This window comes from Aphelocoma coerulescens, chromosome 11, assembly GCF_041296385.1.
Source record: "Aphelocoma coerulescens isolate FSJ_1873_10779 chromosome 11, UR_Acoe_1.0, whole genome shotgun sequence".
NCBI lineage: Eukaryota > Metazoa > Chordata > Aves > Passeriformes > Corvidae > Aphelocoma > Aphelocoma coerulescens.
In genome coordinates, this window is record NC_091025.1 from 15,805,103 (window position 1) to 15,819,752 (window position 14,650).

A 14,650-nucleotide genomic window follows, 5' to 3' on the forward strand; every position below is an offset into this window, starting at 1 on the left:
AATCCAAATCTGGGATGGGACCTTCGGAACACACAAAGTGTTGAAAATGGTACATGGAAAACAGAGAGCATTAATAAGAGAAACATAAACATAGCTGGAAATTGGTAGAGTGTTGTAAGAGAAACAGAGGTAAAATGAGAAGCAAGAAAGTAGTAATTCTGAAGATGAAAACTGAATTAAATTATAGCCTATGTTAACTGCCCAACCTTCCCTTTCTCCCTAATCACTTTTGGATTCATTGCCCTATGTGACACAGCATAATTAGAGGTAATTATAGCAATACAGAATTCATGAAAATTAGCTGTATGAAGAAAGACCTCTATAGCATCTCTACTACATGTAGAAAAGGCAGACACAATACTTTCTTCCATTTAGCAGAAGTCAGCTGGCCATCAGCTCCCATCTACTCCCAGCACTGCCAGACCCTGCCCAGCCATGGTGCAGTGAACAGAGAAGATAAAGGATTTATGCCTGCGAGGTCAGGCTTCATTTTTTCTCTTGTTCATGAAAACATCATGATGTTCTGTTTAAATCTGAAGACTTTTAAGTAAATTATGAGTTGAGAGCTTTACTTCAGATGCAAACAATAATGAGAGCTTGTTTGTTTGCACTAGAATTCTAATTATTCTAATGATCTGCTTTTCAGTTTACTATTGTAGACTAGAGATTATGAAAGGGAATTTACTCTTGATTAAGAGGAGAATGAGAGAACGTAGTCTCAGTGATTTACATGCTTGCAAAGTTTGACAGAGTACAAATTCACTGGTTTCCATGAAATTGCAGCGTAAGAGTTTTAGAATTCAAGACAATAGTGTGAAGTCACACTCAGAAATTAACTAATTCTTCAATTAATTACAAAACCTGAAAAAAGTAAAATTCCTCTGCATTCTTAGCTTTCTCCCCATGCAATTAAAAAAAAGTATCAGTAGTGTCTAAAAATTACTCATAAACCCAAATCTAACCAATCCTGAAGGAGCAGTCTTACATAAGAACAAGCTGAGCTTTTTAAAAGCCCATGATTAACAGCACAAAAACATGTGCAAAGATAGGAGACACAGTTCTTTCTACTCAAAATATAGCATATGCCATTCCTAGTGACAATGTTTGCATATTATCAGAAGCAATTAAGAAATTTTTCAAGATCACTGCTATGTATGGAGTTAAATTTACATTGCAATGTATTTAAGACACCATTTTAACAATATCTTCAATTTTTCACTGAGAGATCAGCTGGTACATTTTGTCCACACCCAGAAAATCATAGGTCAAGTAGGATCTGAATTCAAGTTGGGGAATTCTCAAGCACTGCCTTTTGATATTTGATGAAAAGTCAATACAGAAGACAGACAACCCTCCAGGGGGGCAAGAAACACAGCCTCAACCACCACATGATATCTCATGCATGGACATCCTGTGTTCTGAGTTCCTATAGGTAAAATGAACAGTATGGAATATGCATTGCAGTTAGATTGCTTGCTGAGTGAAGCCTCTTGCCATTCACATACATAGGTAGGAGCTTTTCATCATGGTTCAGATGTAAAAGAGGAAATTAGGTACAAAAATATTTGGTACATCCATAATGCAAACTCAGACATCATATATTTTTGCTGGACAGGTCAGGTTTTAGTAATTTAAATTAGTGAGACATACACTGATTATAAATTTAGAAGTTACCTATCCAAATTTATAGATATTTTTAAAAGAAGGGCACGTCAAAAATCATTATTCCAACACAGAGGCTCCCTGTTTGTAGCTCTGGCTGGCTGGTGAGCAGTTCAAGAGAAAACAAGGAGTTTACATCAGAGCCACCCCTAGATCTCAGTTGTTTACAAAAGACATGATCTTCCCAGGTAACTGCCTGCACTCTCTATTTGAAATACATCTCCACTGGTAGAGCAACAGATTGAGTTTGATGGATATTCTTGTTGCATTCTGAGGTGTGAAGAAAAGGCCTGAACTGTGCATATGCTATAGAAGACAGTTTTCGCTATTACTTCTGGTGGCTCATTGTAGCTGTTACTGCTTTGTTCACAACCTTTGCACTCCGTGATGTCTCTTGAAAATACAGCATTTATTTCACTGGTTGCCTTCAATTAAAGTGGCATTTCTGCTCTGAAGTAAAATCTGCAAAATGCCATTTGACTCAGGGGGTTTTTGTGACTCCCAAATGAATGTGTTCATTTCATGTATGTAAATGTAAACGCCAGCTACACAGGCACAACCTGATAGCTGGTTCTTTTCTTCATCCTCTCTCTGTGACTGTACCCTTAACTAATTCCTGGGCTGCCTCAATGTAATTGCTTGTACACAGATGTGCAGAAGGTGCAAAGAATGGATATAATCAATCTTGCCCTACCTTAGTGGTTTTGTATCTGCACTTAAACAGGAATATAAACAAGGTAAAAATAAAAAGTTTGTTGGTTTGGTTTTTTTTGTATAAATCAAGCAGTTAGCTATGCAGGAATACATACACCTAGATGAAGGCTGTGCTAAAACAGTATTTGCATGACAGGTTTTTAAAAGTTGAATTTCATTTTAAAGTTAGGAAGAACCACGGAGTTCGTGAGAAGATTGTCCATAAGACAGGGATTTTTTTTTTTTCTTTTTTTAACTTTTATAAATAGTTAAAACACAGTAATACTCCATCATACTGCAGATAGAAATGACTGCAAGCACCACTTGGTATAAGGAATCTGAAAGCAACTTGAGGCAGAGAGGATGGATAAAAACTGGGTACAGTTACATCTTTACCAAAGGCAGATTTGATCTTAAGTCCTCCAGAACATCTTTCTTTTCTTTCTATTGCCAGTTTTTCCCTGAGCAAAGAGCATTTCTGAAGAAAATTCCATCTAACCAGGAGTGATACTTATCTTCACATTAATCAGTTGTGAAGAGATCATCCCACTTGGATGGCATGATAAATACATCTTAAAATGAAAAAATCCAGTAGGAGTTGGAAAGGACAGCTTTTACATTTCTGATGCTTTCCCACACAAGCATAGAGAATCTATACAGAACTGTATTCAGTATTAGAATTTCTCAAAACCTAAACATACTGACTTTATTTCTTAGAACAGGGGGGTTTTTTAGAGCTGGTTTAAGGGTTTGATGATCGTGGGAGAATTGGAATAGTAAGTCTATTTGAACTTCCCATTCGTACTCTCATAAAAAGCATTCAGTAGAAATGAATACTTATTCAATTGAAAAGCTATTCATGGCAGAAATAATTAAAAACAGAAGTATGAAAAAAAATGGGTGGCATCGTACATATTCCAGATACCTAGTACTGTGTGATATTAATTGTTAATTTTTCTCAGACACACTTAATTTCAATATTTAAGAATAAAGTATTCAGTCCTCCAGTCTTTCACAACACAGTGTTTGGGGAAATTGGTGAGGTATATGTTTTGTAAGTCTGAATCTAGACTTGGTTATTTTGGCATTCATGTACTCCATGCCAACTGACACTAAATCTCTTTAGCCTCATAGATCAGTAATTTTTCCCTGTTTCTTATAGATGCATTTTTATGTCTCTCCTACAATTTCCTTCATAGGTGAGCAAGACAAAACTGGCTACCTGGAATATTGCTCAATGTGTATTGAGATTACAATAATTCAGTTAAGCACAGGTCTGTATATCTACCATAGGATGCTCTTCCGGATGTTCTTGTATTGCTTTGCCATATAGCAATTAAAGCAGCTTTAGGAATAGCTTGTCATATTTTTTACCTTGAATGGACTGCATTCTAATAGAGGTCAGCTGCAGCCATGAATTTTATGCCCACTGCATGAAAGAGCAATATCAGTCCATCTATGCTGGCTAAAACACTCCTGCTGAACAGATGGCTGATTCACTGTCTCGTAGATTCTTCATGGTCAACTTTTAAGCATAGCAAGTTGCCACTAATAAGACAGTGGCACTGCTGTAGAAGAACATGATGTTCTTTTGTATTTCAAAACAGCATTTCCACTCTGAAAAATACCAGTAAACAGTTTCTGAGATGTTCAAAAAGAGTATCAGCTGATCCAGAGGTTTCTGCAACAGCAGTACAGGATAGCTTTTGCTGTAATTCCCATAAGGATTTTAATTATACTGTTTTGTCTTTTCAATTGGAGACAGCATTTCCTATTGAACTGCTATTATGGTATTGACAACTCAGGTGTTCAGCTTTATTCTTTTGCACTGAGCAAGCAAATTACTTCATATTTATATTCTGAACTAACGTTTCAAGAAGCTATGAATGGATTGATGCTGCTGTGGATATGTTACCAACCCCTAGTGCTTTGCTGTTGAATGTAATACTAACCAAAACCAGCAGCTGCCATTCATTTTCTGAGCTGCTTTAAGAATTAAACACATTCCCAAGGATTTTTTTTTAAATATCAATTACTATTATTTTGCCACATTAGAAAGCATTTTAGAGCAGGATTCATCTGCCCAAATATAGATGAAGCCATCTGCACCTGAACTACTTGTGAGGGCTCCCTTTATAGTCAGTGGAGAGAAACAGACACTTTTAGAGTGCAATTGATCTTCTCTTAAGATTGACAGCTACACTGTAGACATCTAAAGTTGGATGAGATTAATAGTGTCCCCAACATTTGTTAAATTATGCAAGATTCTATATAAATAGAAGACAAAGTCTCTTCCCTAAAGAGCTTTCATCTTCAGTCAATACATTTCCAGAACTGAGCATCTAAATTGCTTGTCTTTGTCAAGTGCCTCCCTTTGATGTTATTCCATAAGGTGTTCTCTGGTTTTCCTGGACAACCACAGCACTCGCTTGAGAAAGCAATACATTCAGGACAGGGAGCAGAAGAATTACCAAGAGCAGCTCTGAGAGCTATTTTTCCAGAACAGTGATAGGTAACTTTTTGAAAAGTTTTTATTTATCTTTTTAGAAGTGAGTTGTATTTTGTCAATTTTTACTGACAAGCTCGTAAGGCAAGCACTTCAAAGTAGAACGAAGAACAGTGTTTGCCTTCAAGAGCCCACTCTTCCCACATATGCTGATTCCTCTGGGAAGACAGCAAAGTGAATTAGTGGCTTCCTCCTCTTCACTTCTCTGTGACATGCATGCATGTACACAAGCACAGAGAAATATGAGAAATAGAAATATGTTCCAGGCCTTGGACTAGAGCACTGAACAGGTAGGAACCCATGGGCAATACAGACCTGGCAGTAAACTAAAGCTGAACATTATCACCACTCCTCCTTTTGTTAACAAAATTGCAGCTCAAGGGGAGGGCACAATTTGACTTTTCTGAGGTAACTGGCAGATTTCAGAAGAGAAAAACAGCCTCAACACTTACATGGAACACACAAATAAAATATTGGAAAACTAAGGTTTTGGTACCTTGCTTTGTTATGACAAAAGGAAAGGAAAGTTCTGGGTACGTGTAACAATCAAACTTGTACAACCAAGTTTCTAAGACAAAATCATATTTTATGTATTGCTATAATAGGAGATCAAGGTGCTCAAGTGAAGTGAAATCTAAATTCTGAATTGCAGCTCTGCATCACTAAAGTACGCATGAATATGGGAGATATTTATGATAGATTTTTGTTAAATAAATATTAAAATACAGCCACCTATGTCCATATTTCTATGAAGTCCTTGAACACCTACAGGAATTGTTATAATTAATGCTAACAGGTGACATGAAGAATTCATAATGCTTCTACGTAAGGATCAGAGAAAGGAAAATATTCCCAGGTCCAGTAAAAAAAAAACAAACAACAAAACAAAACCAAAACCCAACCAACTACACTTTTGCCTGTCTGATCACAAATGATCAATCTCATTAGTCTAGAAAAATTTAACAGTGTGCAACTACGTCAATAAGATTTCTAATACACCGCTTTCATTACAGTAGGACATCACTTTCAAAACAACACCAGACACAAGCTGTCCTTTTACAAACAACTAAAGGGTTTCACAACTGTCAACATGTTTTCTCTCTTATGATTCCCATGCTCACCTCAATAAAGCTAAGAACAACTTACTTCAGAAGCTTTTCATAAAATTTTTGTGAATTCCAAAAATTAAAATTTTGCATTCCATAACTTACCCTGCTGAGCAGGTGCATTAAAAGTCTATTAATGTTTTGTCTGTAACAGTCATGAAAGACATTTTTTTCATTCATAAAACTTCCTTTCTGATAGACATCTGAACCAGATTGGCAGTTTCTCAATGAGTTATGTACAGCAGACTGAAGTTTAACCTGTGGGAGAAATAAATAAACAAATCACTTGCTCACAGAAGAGGTGTAACTTTGTCCAGAAGCACATCAGGTTTTTCAAGTCAATGCAGGACAGATGTAACTTGCTGAGCTGGACTCTAGGAAAAGTTGAAAGCTGATTATGCTACAGAATATGAGATATCATAACTAAAATAAACAACTCAATAGTTATAGCATCTTCTGTAACAACAGCAGGATAACGTGTATTTATACTTGTCAGTAAAAGAGCTAAACCAAAGCTCCAGAATTTTTAAGGAATTTTTCCTACCTCTTATATTCTGTCACTGAGTAACTAGTCTAAAGATAACATTCTTGTTCAATGTCCATAATCTCTTCGATGCATATTTAACAATTAAAATTTAGCTAACATACTATTTTTACTAAAATATAAAGCAAAACAAGATCTCAGTCACAGCCACAAAATCTTTTTTAATGTATTCCTTGTGCTACTTCTGAATATTAATAAAAATTAATAATTAATTTTGCCTTTGGCATTGCAAGATATACTAGTTTTAATTAGTGTACTGTACTCCTATACAATTAAAAAATAATTGATGTCCACACTTATTGGCGGTCTCTGTGATCTCTTTTCCTGTTGTTGTCAACAAATGCCTCAAAAAACAAGTTCAAGAATGTTTTGCTGTCCACTTGATTTACACACCAAAAGTAACAGACAAATCTTTTATGATGAAACAGAACAGTTTTCTGTTTAAATTATACACAAGTATATTAACTAGAAAGAGAAAATTAAAAGCTGATGGCTCAAAGAAATAATGGAAAGACTATCAAAATGTTTAGTCTATCAACAAATTTGCCTGGAATGTATCAGCAGATGACAGTATTTTAACTTAAATGCAGTGGCCATCTTGTATTTGTTACGTCAATCCTATTGAGCATTTAATGCTGATGTCCCTCTTGATCAGTTTCAGTTATTTAAATTCAGCATATCATGTTGCTGTTCTCCTATATCACATTAATTGTACCATGAATTATTTCATTATATAACACTAAGGTCTCTCTTTTTCCCAAGAACAAGTCAAAAATTAAAGTATAAATTCCCACAGGGAAAAAAACTAACTTCCCTTCAATGTATTTGCATCAGGATCTTGAATAAATATAAGTGGGTTTTTTATTACAGACACTGAAACAAAGACATGGAATCCCAGATGTATATTCTCCAGCACAGTTATGAAACATAAGAAAAAACTCATATGGCAAAGAAAACCCCAAACTGACTATTCCTTATCTAAGCCAGAAGTCCATGCTTGTAATTTGAATCTGGGTCAGAAAATGTATCCAGAAGAGTCATTTTGGGGCATGACAAAAAGCTAAATAAAAACTGCTGAGCTTATTTTTTCAATAACACAGGAATACACAAACTCAGAGTTAGACACAGGACAAGACCCAGATAAACAAATAAGCAGAAGAGCAAAAAGGATTTAGAAAACACGGGAGTATTGTTATTTTCTTCATCTAATCCACATGCTTATAGAGTAGTGAACATGAAAAATCAGCAAATCAGATATTTATTTAATTAATGCTTTTATAATGATTAATGATCTCAGTAGTCATTTTAACTAAAAATGGATAGCAATTCAAGTAATGCATTTAAACAAATATTGCTGAAGAACTGAGAGCATTACAAAGTACATTCTTATTTCTGAGGATTTTTCAAAGTTACTTCTCAACAACTCTTCTGTCAAGGCACACAGAAGTCAATGTCCTCAATGCAAGGAATTCAAGTGTTTCTTTGTGTGATGGGAGGAATGTCAAACCACTGAAGTCCCTCTGAGGTGTGAGCTCTGCAAGGGACCCTCAGCTCCCACTGCTGCCATGCTCACAGCATGGACAGCCTGGAGAAGCTGGGGCTGGAACTGGATGATCTTTAAGGTTCTTTCCAACTACAGCCTTGCTATGAGTCTGTGAGGCCCAAGCCACCAGGCTTGCTGCTCCTCCTGAAGGTGTGAATGACTCCATTACCACCAAAAAACTCCAGGAGCTGCTGTTATTGGAGCAGAAATCCACAACAAGTTTAGTGGCAAATGTTATTACTGAAATAAACGAGAAAAGAGCACAAACCAATAGATCAGAGAAATGCAGACATCCTACTTCAGGGAAAGACTGAGAAACATGATGTCCCTCACCACTGAGGGCAAACATCCAGCCAAGCAGTTGTGGTTTGCTATGGGAAGTGTGGGACACCTTGAGACTTGTCGGGCCCAGGAGCACCAGGAACCTCCTGCCCCTCTCTCCCTGGATCCCCAGCCCTGCCCTGCCCAGGGATGTCCAGCACTGCCCAGGTGCTCAAGCTGGCACTCAGCTCCACGGGCACCCCCTGCCTGCTGCCCCCTGAGGGGGAGGCCCTGCTCCCCAGCACGTCTCTTCACAAAACACCAACACTGCAGCAGGAGGTTTTTTGCCTTTTACACAAGTTCAAGCTCCTGCCTGCTTGGGGTTTTTCCCCCTTTAATGTAGCGATCCTGGTAAAAAATCCCCAAAATCACCACAGTGGCCTCCTGGTTCTCGCAGCTCCGTTGCCTGCTCACAACACCTGGTCATTCATACGGGCCCTTTGCACAGCGTGGGAGAACTTGGACACCCTTCGCTCACCTCACCAGGCCTTTAGCTGAAGCCTTGTGGTGCCTGATATGGCAAAATGAAACTACGTAAAAGCTTCACACATTTTCATTAAAAGCAGCCAAGAGACCTCAGAAAACCCCATGGCCATAACAACACCAGCACGCCACGGGCCAGATACCACCACCTCTGCAAGCATCCTGATCACTGCTGCAAACTTGAAAAGATTTAATGCTGTTTCATTATGTGAATTTGTGCTAAAACAGAGTGAGGGATATTGCTTCCAAAATTTCACTTTCTAGTCAAATGCCTGGGGTCTCAGCATATAGCTTAGTAATTCCAGCACTGTTTCTGACCTCTGTTACAGCCACAGGTACTGCAGAGTGTCGTGGTGAACCATGACCAACCCCAGGGTCAAGTGGACCAAAGGTCCATTGGTTTGATGCCTCCACAGCCCAAAAGCCTTCAAGTCACAGGCAGCACCCAAAAGGCTGTGAAAAATATCTGTGCCTTACCATTGGCCACTGGCCTCCTCTCTCCTTATTTCTCATATTTGGTTGTCTTTGCAGAGAGTTCTATGTTCTTTGGTAGTTGATTGGCCCCTTGTTACTCCCCTCTGCCTACTCCTTCTCCCATTTGCTACCCCGCCTTTGCAGTGCCCCCTAACTGAGGTGTTACTGGTTACCACGTGTTTTCCACACCCCTTCTGTACGGGTATAAAACCCAATGCCAGCCCCATTTCTTGGTCTTTGTGGTTTTTCTTGTGTTCTTTGATAAACCTGCTCCCCCACAAAGAAGTCCCTCAACATTTTCCTGCCTCCTTCATGCACCTTCGCCATCGGTGGGCAAGGCCAACCCAACCAGGAGCTTTGCCTGCCCTCCTGCACTGTGATCAGCCTCCATCCTCCCCTTTGAGACAGGCAGAAGATTGCCCAGTGCCCAGGACAGCGTGCTGGCCGGCAGCGGCACCGCGGCAGCACAGCAAGTTCATCAGGGGTCAGCTAAATAGCGTGAGTGGGAGTGAGATGTTTTTATCAAGTTTGCTTGCACTGCCAAAATTCAGCAGAAATTTCAACTGGCTAAAAAGATTGAGCGTGGCTAAGAGTCACCAATGCACATCTGACCACATAAAGCCAATAAACTGAAGACACTTAAATTCCATTTAACATTAACACTTATATTCCTTAGAAATTTTCATAGTCTCTGTATAGTTTTTAAATTTTTTTCAACAATTTTAAATATCAGATTTTGTAAGTTCTGTTTGTATCATAGTGTCACAGTTACAACTAGTGCAATTCTGAACAAAGAGTCCATAAGCACTAACAATAAACTTGCCTTTTAACCTTCCTCATTATCCTCAGTTCAGGGCAGACAAAGTAATAAATGTAATCCAAAGGCAACTACTGCAGAAGGTCTCAGTATCCCAGCCAGGGCTCCAGAGGCCTACACCTAGAAGTTTTGATTATAAAACTCTTCTCTCCCTCTCATCATATATTTTTCCCCAACCCTCCCATAGAGGCAGTCCTGAACTGGATGCTTTTCCCTTTTTATTTATGTGAATTCTCATGACATGTCATGCACCACATTCACAGCAATCACTGGCAGATAGTTGAAGTTTCTAACTGGCTACAGGGGAAACCATTTTCCACCAACTGTTCTCCTACATGCCAGGATAAAATATATCTTGTGGACTAAATCTCTTCCCACTTGTATCCTGCCAAAAAAGTATGGGTTTTGTTTTTTAAACGAGGCTTGAATGAAATTCCATTAGCTATTCCTGAGCCATGGCAAAATAACTATTCCAGCATAAAAAAAAAAAAAAATCTAACTACAGATAATTGAACTTGTCTCAAACATGAGTTGTTTTCTGGAAACATGACATGGGAATAGACTTTAGTATAATGGCAAAGTTATTTGTTTTGTACAATCTTCATTGAATCAAAACCAGTTAAAGACCACTTGAAACCATAAGGTATGTCAGTGTCTTAGAAAAATATTTTAGATCAGCTGGGATGCTTTAACCATAGAAGTCTTCTTCATGGATGGATGACTACATCCATTAGCTTGCATGCTTTACAATCCTTCAGAACTCAGAAGTTATTCCCGAATTGCTATCATCACTTTTTAATTTGTGATATGCCTTTTCAGTAGAAGAAACAAAAATATTTAAAAATAAAATCAAAAGCAACATTGTTTTATCCACATGATGTTTTTGTGATGTTTTATACTATTTCTTTTGGTTTTGAATGCTATATCAATGCAAGCACTGAGGAGTGAGAGATTTTATATTTAATTTGCTGTAGATAATGAATGTAACTAGACTATATATGTTTTCACCCAGGCATGATAAGAATTACAGTATATTTCCTCTGAGCACTGAACACACAAAAAAGTTAGCCTTTTAATTGCTATTGAATTGAGTTTAAGCTTTGAACAACTGAGAAAAAATGAGGAATTTTAACCTGACCACAGTAAATCCAAACTTTTTTGATGTTTGTTCTTGATGCATCCAAAGGTATATTCAGCATTCCAGTCTTCGTGAGCCCTGTAAGATCACAGCTCATGGTTTCCTACATGGCTCACCTTAATTCTTCACATATTTTTGCTACAGATACAATACTGGGAGTTGAGAAAGACAGGGGGTAGCAGCCTCAGCCTCCATACTTAACCATTGCAGATGACTCTGGGAAGAACAAAAAACACATGGATAACCATCCTACTACCCAAATTCTGCTCTGATCCCCCCTTCCCATAGCTTGGAAAGAAAACTGGATTTTCTCCAAGGCTAGACAGGTGGCAGGGAAATATTTTTTGGTTAATTACCTCAGAATGCTGGGAAAGGTGTGCTGCTACCTCATGTCTGCATTGCGCTGCCTCACACTGGTAATTAAGCTGATCAGTACTGGTACATCTACCCACCAATCAAAGCTGGATATAAGGGATATTTTGAGGAGACAAAGCATAAAACAGCATTGAATTAAGAGTTTGGGTAATCAAGATGGCACATGTTCTACTTGAAAAATAAGGCCAATCCTTCCAAAAGAGGGACAGCTGGCATGCTGAAAGTCAATCTTAACCACAAGAAATGTATTTCTTGCTTTAAGAGTCACAGTTGGGGCCTCTGTGCAGGCTTGTAGCTAATGAGTTGATAATGTCTCCTTCAGGAGAAGGGAAAAAGGCCACTACTCAAATTTCTCCTTGATTCCTCTTCATTTGGGATCCTGGCAAATCAAGGTTAGTTCTAATATTTTTATAATGACCAGTCTTGCCAATAGTGGACTCAGTGACAAGCACACTCAACCCAGCCTTAAATTAAACACAGCTTTATAAATGAAAAATTGGAGACTAACACATAAGTGGTTTAACTGAAATTAGGAAAGCTACATGCTTTTACACAGCATGCATGTTTTCAGCATTGCAAATGTCTCACTGTTACAGAACACTGGACTCACCCCTCACATTGTAACACTCTTGAACACATACAAATTTAACCACCATTATTTTTAATGCACTGTTTTCTTTAGGGAATACCATAGCAAAGTCGATTTTGTATCATTAACAACAGAAAGATTTTCTTCTATCAGTGCTGCCAAAAAATGCAGCCTCATGGATTTCTGTAAAGATAAGTATGAGCGATGTTCTCTGTATTTCTTAGAGTAAATAATGTGCTACCCTGCCGAATCCACACAAATATAAAAACAAGCACAAAGATGCAAATTAGTGAATTTCTTAATATTTTCCAGAAGCTGAATATTTTGGCCTAGGCAGATATATGTGTGTGGCACCTAATGCTACTTTTACCTGCAATTTGCTGCAAGTATCTGTGGAAGGATGTGTGACATGAGAGGAGACAATTTAGTTTCCAGGCCTCACAGAGGACCAAGTTACATATTTTCAGTCATTTTTTTCTCTATAGTCTCCATACATAAAATTAACTAATTTGATGAAATTAGGCAGACCATTAAGCATGCATTTTTTTATAAGACTGTCCTTTAACTTCACCTAACCTGACAATGCCTTGACTCACACATAACTTACTATGCAAGATATTTCTACAAACATATTTCCAAGGGGCATAAAATGCAAAATGCAGCAGAACTTAAGACTAGTAAGTAGTATTAATTGAAGTATTCATGGGAATTTTCAAAACATAAATCAAATTAATAAATTGCACAGTTTCTAAACTATTACTCCCAACAAACTTTACTCTAGAAAAAATAATTGCTTACACTGCTTTTTAAAGACACATTCCTGCCAAGTCTGAATTAGGAACCAGTCTGAATTCTAAAAAAATAACTAACTTCAGCATTTTTTGAATTTAACTCTTAATATAAAAATGGTAAAAAAGTAATATAAGTTTTAAGATGGCAAGCTTAGATCAGAGTCCAATTCTGACATGCAAAGGTGATACAACTTGAAACGTTGCTAGGCTGATTTTCTAATAAAAATGAACAATACAATCAAATAAATTATATGAGGTCATTAAAACTATTAAAGTCATTCATCAAACAGAAAACAGATCTTTTGATTTCAGGGAAATGCAAAGACTCCAAACATCCCTCTGCAAACTCTTTCATCATTTCAGTAATTTTCAACATGAGTCCATCCTCATCTGATTCTGCTGTATGCTGCCTCCTGCTCCTCCCCCACTTCTCCTCTAATAGTGTTCAGAGAGAACTTCAAGATGTGGGCTAATGGAGCTGGCATGGGTTGGAGTTTAATATTGCATGTGCTTAACTTTTTGTGCAACTGACCAACATGACATGTCTAACTGTATAAATGGAAGTTTTATGGTGATAAGATCAGTAGTTACTGAGATATTTATGTGACATGCTGACAGATATAAAACTACAAAGCTTGCTTTTATGCCTTACATCCTCTAGAAAAAAAATAAATACTAGGATGATGGGTCACTTTGAAGAGAATTTATTATCTAAATTACCTAATACCTGGCTAAGTTCTAATATGCAAGATGAGGTCTCAAAAATGCTATTAAAACTATGGACTTTAATTTCAGAGGATCTTGGTATTCTCTGCCAAATGGGGCAGAGTACAGCCAGTTTGCTTGTCTCACTCTCTCTAGATCACAGTGCTGTCATCCAACCAAAAAGGAGAGCGATGACAAAAACCAGAAAAACGCACAAGATAATCTCTCTCCAGTTTTTACACTCCATAGGTTTGGGTGTCTCAGGGAGATTCCCATTGCTGCTAAGGTGGAGGAGGAAGACTATTTGAGAAGAAAGAAGGTCAAGATTAAAGAAAACATATTATTTGTGTGTGTGTGTGTGTATACGTGAATCTACATACACACACATATATGAGTATAATCTCTGGATGAAGTGGAGTCTCTTTTACATTTTGATCTAGGGAAAACCAACCTCAGAAATTCTTACAGAACAAGAAGACAATGTTTCCTGCTGCTAGAAAGCAGCTCCCCCCAGCTGTGCCCGCAGCTGAAGTTAAAAGCCTGCTCTACTTCCCTCTTTATTTGATGTGAATGGTACTTCACACACTGAGAAGGCAGCAGCCGCAGCAGTAGGTAGAAGAAGGGGGAATAGCCTAGTGGCAGCAAAGAAGGGAGAAAAATAAAAATATTTTTAAAAAGACTGAGAGACTTGTAGGGAAACACAAGGCCAGAAGGAAAGCAAAACTTCAGAAGACACAAGTATCTGGCAGTATGCAAAGATTACTGACCCTGAGAACAAGATAACTCGGAGGACAAAAGAATCAGCAGACTGGGGGAAATGCAAAACATTCAGCTGTGCTCTTACTTTCCCGTGAGCTCAGGCCCTTCCTCAACTGAGAGGATTTTCAGTGCCCTTCATGCCCA